The sequence below is a fragment of the Balaenoptera acutorostrata genome, chromosome 13 (genome assembly GCF_949987535.1).
Source record: "Balaenoptera acutorostrata chromosome 13, mBalAcu1.1, whole genome shotgun sequence".
Lineage (NCBI taxonomy): Eukaryota > Metazoa > Chordata > Mammalia > Artiodactyla > Balaenopteridae > Balaenoptera > Balaenoptera acutorostrata.
In genome coordinates, this window is record NC_080076.1 from 34,531,023 (window position 1) to 34,539,362 (window position 8,340).

The 8,340-nt window shown below is 36.2% G+C and overlaps 1 non-coding gene across 1 annotated transcript; it reads left to right on the plus strand.

Moving 5' to 3' along the window:
• Positions 1-7,413: 7,413 nt before the first annotated feature.
• LOC114236534 (U6 spliceosomal RNA) lies at positions 7,414-7,520 on the plus strand. Its single transcript, XR_003622472.1, has one exon. It is a non-coding gene; the product is annotated as a U6 spliceosomal RNA (small nuclear RNA).
• Positions 7,521-8,340: the final 820 nt, after the last annotated feature.

Genomic DNA, 8,340 nt, shown 5'->3' on the forward strand with positions numbered 1-8,340 from the left:
TAGGATTGCTGGGTCGTATGGTAGTTCTATTTTTAGTTTTCTAAGGAACCACCATACTGTTCTCCATAGTGTCTGTATCAATTTACATTCCCACCAACAGTGCAAGAGGGTTCCCTTTTCTCCACACCCTCTCCAGCATTAACTGTTTGTAGATTTTTTGATGATGTCCATTCTGACTGGTATGCGGTGATACCTCATTGTAGTTTTGATTTGCATTTCTCTAATGATTTGTGATGTTGAGCATTCTTTCATGTGTTTGTTGGCAATCTGTATATCTTCTTTGGAGAAATGTGTATTTAGGTCTTCTGCCCATTTTTGGATTGGGTTGTTTGTTTTTTTGTCATTGAGCTGCATGAGCTGCTTGTAAGTTTTGGAGATTAATCCTTTGTTAATGCTTTGATTGCAAATATTTTCTCCCATTCTGAGGGTTGTCTTTTTGTCTTGTGTATGGTTTCCTTTGCTGTGCAAAAGCTTTTAAATTTCATTAGGTCCCATTTGTTTATTTTTGTTTTTATTTCCATTTCTCTAAGAGGTGGGTCAAAAGGATCTTGCTGTGATTTATGTCATAGAGTGTTCTGCCTATGTTTTCCTCTAAGAGTTTTATAGTGTCTAGCCTTACATTTAAGTCTTTAATCCATTTTGAGTTTATTTTTGTGTATGGTGTTAGGGAGTGTTCTAAGAATCATGTACCACAATGTTCATTGCAGCTTTATTTACAAAAGCCAGGACATGGAAGTAACCTAAGTGTCCATCGACAGATGAATGGATAACGAAGATGTGGCACATATATACAGTGGAATATTACTCAGCCATAAAAAAGGAATGAAATTGAGTTATTTGTAGTGAGGTGGATGGACCTAGAGTCTGTCATACAGAGTGAAGTGAGTCAGAAAGAGAAAAACAAATACCATATGCTAACACATATATATGGAATCTAAAAAAAAAAAAAAAAGTTCTGAAGAACCTAGGGGCAGGACAGGAATAAAGACGCAGATGTAGAGATTGGATTTGAGGACACGGGGAGGGGGAAGTGTAAGCTGGGACGAAGTGAGAGAGTGGCACTGACATATATGCACTACCAAATGTAAAATAGATAGCTATTGGGAAGCAGCTTCATGGCACAGGGAGATCAGCTTGGTAATTTATCACCACCTAGAGGGGTGGGATAGGGAGGGTGGGAGGGAGAAGCAAGAGGGAGGAGATATGGGGATATATGTATATGTATAGCTAATTCACTTTGTTATAAAACAGAAACTAACACACCATTGTAAAGCAGTTATACTCCAATAAGGATGTTATATAAATAAATAAATAAAATATTTTTTTTTTAAAAAAAGGCTCATTGAAGAAGAGAGAAAACATAACATGATATCCGTGCTTCTAACTCCCTGACTCTCACTCTGAATATTTTCAGTCAAGCAATTCTAGATGTTGTATTGTGCTTTAATATTCTCCCTCTCCCTCCACCACTCCCTTCCTCTCCCTCCACCACTCCCTTCCTCTCTCTCTCTCTCTCTCTCTCTCTCTCGCTTTCAGTATCTGCCTATAAGTAAAAGCAAAATCTGCATAACTCTACCTCTTGAGATAGTTTGTTTTGCCCTTAAGAGTTGGATGGATTTTGTCAATCAGCCAGATATGCTGCTTAGTTTTTACAATATATTACTAAATAAAATTGACATTCCAGTTGCCTCATTTCCCTTTAAAGCCTCTAGCTTTATTTGGTATGCTGTCTGATTATAGAGAAAATATTCAAAATTGCAGACAGAATGGTAAAAGGCTCAGGGGATCTGCCTTTGCCTGATAAGACTCCAGTTTTTTGCATTTCAGGAATCTCAGTAAATAATAAAGAAGCTCAGGAAACAATTCAGATCAGGAGTCTTCAACCTGGTCTTTCCTTAAGTGCAAAAGCCATGCTGCTTTTTCTTGAATGCTTGAGATGAACCTTAGAGGAATTATTAATAATAGGAACTAGTTTTGGGTCATTGGAGGGCTGAAATAAAATATCCCCATATTTACAGTGCTCTGCCCCATCAGGCTTCAGCAAAATTATCACACTGAAGTCAGCGGGCTGTGGCAAATGGATACTGTTTTTATAACAGTAAAAGAGAGGCTTCTATGAATCTGATGGTTCACATACTTCCAAAAGGACATCCTGAACTCTCTAAGTAAGGAGTCCCTATTAGGACAGAGTAACCTGAGTTAAGACCACCTGCAAGGCGGCTTCTTGACTCCAGAGACCCTGTGTTCGCCCTTTGTTGCCAAAATTTTCTATCTCTTCTTACTCAAATGATGAAACAGTTAGAGGCCTTTTTTTCTTGTTGGTTTTAAAATGGATCATTTTGTAAAATGAAGTTGTCCATATACTCATTTATCCCCTTGCATTAATTAGTGTATTCAAACTCAAACTCAGAAAGCACCTTACCAGAAAGAACAGTTCTGACTGTTTAATAGACTAGAATTAAAACAAAAAACATAAAGAACAGACAGCTAAACATGAGGTGGAATCCATCAAACTAATCTTCATGGGTTGGGGACAGTTTTTATCATAAATTAGAGAAAAGGAAGGACTAAGGCCAGAGTTATCATTAAACATGCAAGCACTTATCATTTTATTCACAATGCTTCTGGCACTGGATAATCTCTGAGAATGCAGGAATGAATCAAGGTAGTTTAACACTACCTAGAAGACTCACTTGTGGAAGAAAAATGGGATTATAAATTTGTAGATGAGAAGACACATTTTATATCGTAATATAGCTACAGCAAGAATGAATAGAGATTGTCATTTTTCAATCACTGGACTAAAATCTTAGCCTTTCAGAATATTGTACTTATGGATCCTTTTATTTCTTGGGGCCAAGGTCTTTCTCAAACCCACATGGACTTCACTGTTCTTATTCCTAAGCTCTGGGATCAAGGCAATCAGCTTGCATTTATTCACTTGTTAACTGCTTCTACTCTGTCCCTTTGGATTTTTCTCAACCCTCATCTTCTATGGAGTACGGCACAATCTCTTGAGTTTTCCCTGTCCCATATTACCTCTAAAATCAAATCCACTATATCTTTTCATTCTAAGGTATCCATAAGTAAGGAGAAAAACCAAAATATTTTTTTTAAATGTGGAGATGATATAAAAATAACAAGACTCTTATAGCCATAGAACTGGTCTTTACTTCCTCTTTTCCTTTGCTCTAAATGTTTAATACTCTGCTTTTATCCTGCTAAAATGGGTTAGTACATTATTTTTCTCCCTCAGCTACCCTGACCCCTGGAACTCTTCCAAGTTTGGGAAGACTCTGTGAATACTGCAGTCCATTAGATTGTTCTGTTTGCTAGAAGATGCAATGTAAGAAACAGAGTAGTTGGCATCTAGTTTCATATGACAGACCTACATCTTTGAAAACCTGATGACTGCCCTATCTATGAATAATAGTAGTGTTTGACACATTTCATTACACAACTAAAAGTCTTCGTAAATTTTATTTTACTGTCAGCTTCCATGCCTTTGGCTCTAAAGTTTTGTGTCTCATTTCTCTCTTGTTCCTTCTCTTTATACTTATTGAGTACTGATAAATAATTTACATGGTTTAGAAATTCTTAGAGAGTTTTAGATTGTGGAACAGTTACCAAGTCCAACCATTTCATCCTGTGGAAGGAAAGAGGTCTGTAAATGATCACTCAGGGAAACTGCATGAATTTGAAATAATTATCACCAGCAGAGAGAGACAGACTTTAAGTATTTTTTAAACCAGTCTGCTAGAAGGAAGTAAATGTTCTAGAAGAATAAAACCTAGTTATTTCTGCCCAAAGACTATTGACTCACTCTCTTTGATATGACCTAAATTCCAAGATCTCATACCTGATCAATATCCCTGAAAACTTCTAACCAGACCTAGGATACCTCAATCAATCTCAAATCTTAAAGAAGAAAAGCACAATGTGCACATACCCACATAGCCAAGGGAGTGTTAAGAAACTATGAAACAATAAGCATCCATGTGCATTGTAAACAAATATGTAGTCACCCAAGACAATTTACCAAATAGTGACTAAATGCATGCTATGTGCAAGCACTTTTCTAGATATCACTGGGTGTGTGTGCATGCATGTGTGTGTGTTGGAGAGGCACTATGCAATTCCAAATACATTTTCTGCTCTCTAGAAATATATCATCTATTTATTTTATGCATTTTTAATTAACTGATCTTGTGGGTCTCCATAATAAAATAATTTGCCAGATTGGACACAAATGACAGTTTATAATGAGCCTTGGAACTTGTGTAGAAAATGCCAATAAGAAAAAAACATGGACAGCTAGAGCCAAGAGCATTATTCACATCACACTCATATATGCAAAGAACAGGTAGCTGTTTTATTTCTCTACAACTTGTCTATTCTTTCTCATGCGTCCTTGACTGATGGGTAGCTGGGGTGAGGAGGAACTAAATTTTGGTTTAGTCCAGTAATTCAGTGCTAATCTAAGGCAATAATTTAAGAAACATATTTAAATAACACAACTTCTGCATGGGGCACTTAGGCCAGTTGTTTTCGTTCAAAGTTCTGCCCTGTTCACTGTCCTTTCCAAAATTGCACCTGAGTATGGGGGAAAGGTGTGGCTTATGTGACCTCATGGCAGTAGAATTTCCTCCTCTCATCTTCTAAGTCCTACAGTATCCTCTGTATTGTTTTTGATATTTTTAACCAAGGGTTGGGCCTGATTCTTTTTTTTTTTTTTTTAATTTATTCAGTTGTCATTAGAACACTTAACATGAGATCTACCCTATTAACAAATTTTTAAGTGTACAATATATTATTGCTAACTATAAAAACAATGTTGTACATCAGATCTCTAGGGCTTCTTGCTTGAAACTTTGTGCCCTTTGATTAGTAATTAATTCCCCATTTCTCCCTCCCCCCAGCCCTTGGCAACCATTTGATTCTGTTTACTAGACTGGTTTACTCTGAGGTATGTCAAAGACAGGCAAGTGGGCCCATGATAAATAGACACTTTCTACTGGAATACATGAACTGGTCCCTTTGCCTTTGGGTCTCAAGGTCCTTCTCAACACAGTCTCTTTATTCTTACACCAGGTCTCTTCCAGTCCATTTCTGCCAGTACTTTTGACTCTCTTTGGTATTATTTGCATGTCACACGTAGGTCATGGGGATTCCTGAGCATTGTCTCAATAAAGCTGTTGCAGCTCTCTGCCCCCACCTCTGTCTAGCTCATGTGGGGCTGTCCCAGGGAGTCCAGCTTACTCCTAGCATTCCTTAAAAGTGAAATATAAACAAAGGCCAATCAGAATGGAGATATAATGTAAACAATAAGTGTGTTCGTAACTGTGGGAAACTCGGTCACTAGCCCCAGTGTTTTCAAACTTCCTTGTGATTGTTTGTAAGCAACCTCCCATTAGTTGGCTTGAAAGGCATAGAGTGGAGGATTAGGAAGAGGATGCTGCTCTATGACCCATATGCTTTATTAGTGTCTCTCTTCTACAAGCCATCTGGTGGAAGGGGAGTAGGCTACTTACTTATTCTATCTCTAAGTAACCCTTCAACAACATGCTGGCACCTAAAATAAATAAGAAAACAGAATTTGATTGTCAAAGATGAGAAACGAGTTTCTTATTTTAGGGGGCTTCTGTTCAATGAGTGGTACTCATTGAATAGACATTTTCCAAAGAAGACATGCAGATGGCCAAACACACATGCAAATATGTTCATTATTAATCGTCATTCATCATTAATCACCAGAGAAATGCAAATTAAAACCACAATGATGTATCATCTCACACCTGTCAGAATGGTTATCATCAAAAAGAACACAAATAACAAATGTTGGCTAGAATGTAGAGAAAAGGGAACACTTATACAATGTTGGTGGGATTGTAAATTGGTGGAGCTACTGTGGAAAACAGTATGACAGTTTCTCAAAAAATAAGAATACAGATACCATATGACCCAGCAATTCCATCCTGGTGTACATTCAAAATAAAAACAAGAACATAAATTTGAAAAGATACATGCACCCCAATGTTCATAGCAACATTGTTTAGAATTGCCAAGATATGGGAGCAACCTAAGTGTCTGTCAACAGATGAATGGATAATGAAGATATGGTATACGTATACAATGCATTACTATTTAGCCATAAAAAAGAATGAAAGTTTGCCATTTGTTACAATATGGATAGATTTGGAGGGTATTATGCTAACTGAAATAAGTTAGAGAAAGACAGATACTGTATAATATCACCTATATGTGAAATCTAAAAAAAACAAACTAGTGAATGTAACAAAAAGAAACGGACTGACAGGTACAGAGTACAAACTAGTAGTTACCAGTAGGGAGAGGGAAGGTGGAGGGGCTAGTTGAAAGTGGAGGATTAACAGGTACCACTACTATACATAAAACAAATAAGCTATAAGGATATATTATATAACACAGGTAGTATAGCCAATATTTTATAATAACTATAAATGGAGTATAAACTTTAAAAATTGTAAATCACTATGTTGTACACCTGTAACTTTATATAATATTGTAAAAAATATGAAAACCCCATCTCAATAAAGACGGTACATATTTTTTTAAAAAGGGTAAAAAGCCATGGATCAAGAAAAATTTCAAGATAGGAGAATATACCTAAACATATTTTAAAACATAGTGATCCCTGTTACACATGCACCAACTAAGACTAAGCCTCTTGAACTATATTTATATAAATTAAAGTTGTAGTTCTTCTAGTTTGGTTGTTTACATGATACTAGGGAATGTTCTAACATCTACCTGGCCTAAATCGTCTACTGTAAGGTTGCATTTGAACACTTCCACATGGCCTAAGGTTTCTCAATTAGAGTTACTATTTGGTTTAGATGGCAAAAGTGAAGTTGTCCTTTCAAGCCATCCATATACTATTAAATACAAATGTTAGAAAGTATAAAATTTAGTCTTCTATTAAAATGTCAAGAGCATAAATATATTTGTCATATAATCTTGTTGCCAATTGTAAAAGCAGAGCAGAAGGGACTGTGGTGGAAAGGACAAAGAATATGTGAATTTTTATCAGTAAAAAAAAGAGTACCTAGACCATTCATCATTTTCAGGTCTAAGTAGCCTACTGGGAACTCTGGACATACAGGATAGAACAAAGGAATCAGAGTCCCCAAGGTAAAGGGATTATTAAGAGGAGTAAAGGGATGCTGGCCACAAAAGCAGGGTAGGAGGTAAGAATGCAACACAAAACTCACACCGACAGACTATCATCTACTTCATTCACCTTTTTTGCTCCAGTCCAGCTCTGTCTCTAACACACACACACACATGCACACACACATATATATATCGGTAAAACTGTCACTCTTCAAACTATTGGTGTGAAAAATTAAATATTATAAAAAATAAATCACATCAGTGCTCACTTCAGCAGCACATATAGTAAAATTGGAACAATACAGAGAAGATTAGCATGGGCCTTGCACAAGAATGACACGTGAATTTGTGAAGCATTCCACATATTTAGGCCAGAAGGGAGTGGCACAATATATTTAAAGTCATGAAAGGGAAAAACCTACAACCAAGAATATCCAACAAGGCTCTCATCCATATTGAATGGAGAAATCAAAAGTGTTGTAGACAAGCAAAAGCTGAAAGAATTCAGCACCACCAAACCAGCTTTACAACAAATGCTAAAGGAACTTCTTTAGGTAGAAAAGAAAAGGCCACATCTAGAAATAAGAAAATTACAAAATGGAAAATCTCAATGGTAAAGGCAAACCTACAGTAAAGGTAAGAAATCATCCACACACAAACTAGTAGGGAAGTTAAAAGACAAAAGTAGTAAAATTATCTTTATACACAATAAGCACTTAAGGGGTATGCAAAATAATTACATGTGAAATATGATATCAAAACCAGGAATCATGACAGGAGGAGAGGACAAGTGCAGGAGATTTAAAGTGCTTTTGAAATTAAGAGATCAGCAAACTAAAGCATTCATGTATATATATAGACTGCTATACCAAAGCATCACAGTAACCGAAAACCAAAAATCTATAATAGATATAAAGACATAAAGATAGTCATCAAACCACAAGAGAAGAGAAAAAAGAAGAAACAGAAAAAAAGACTGACAAAAACAAATCCAAAACAATTAACAAAGTGTAAATAAGAATACACGTATTGATAATTACTTTAAATAGAAACAAATTAAATGCTCCAACTAAAAGACAAAGACTTCCTGAATGGGTACAAAAACAAGACCAGTATATATGCTGTCTACAAGAGACACACTTCAGATCTAAAGACAAATACAGACTGAAAGTGAGGGGATGGAAAAAA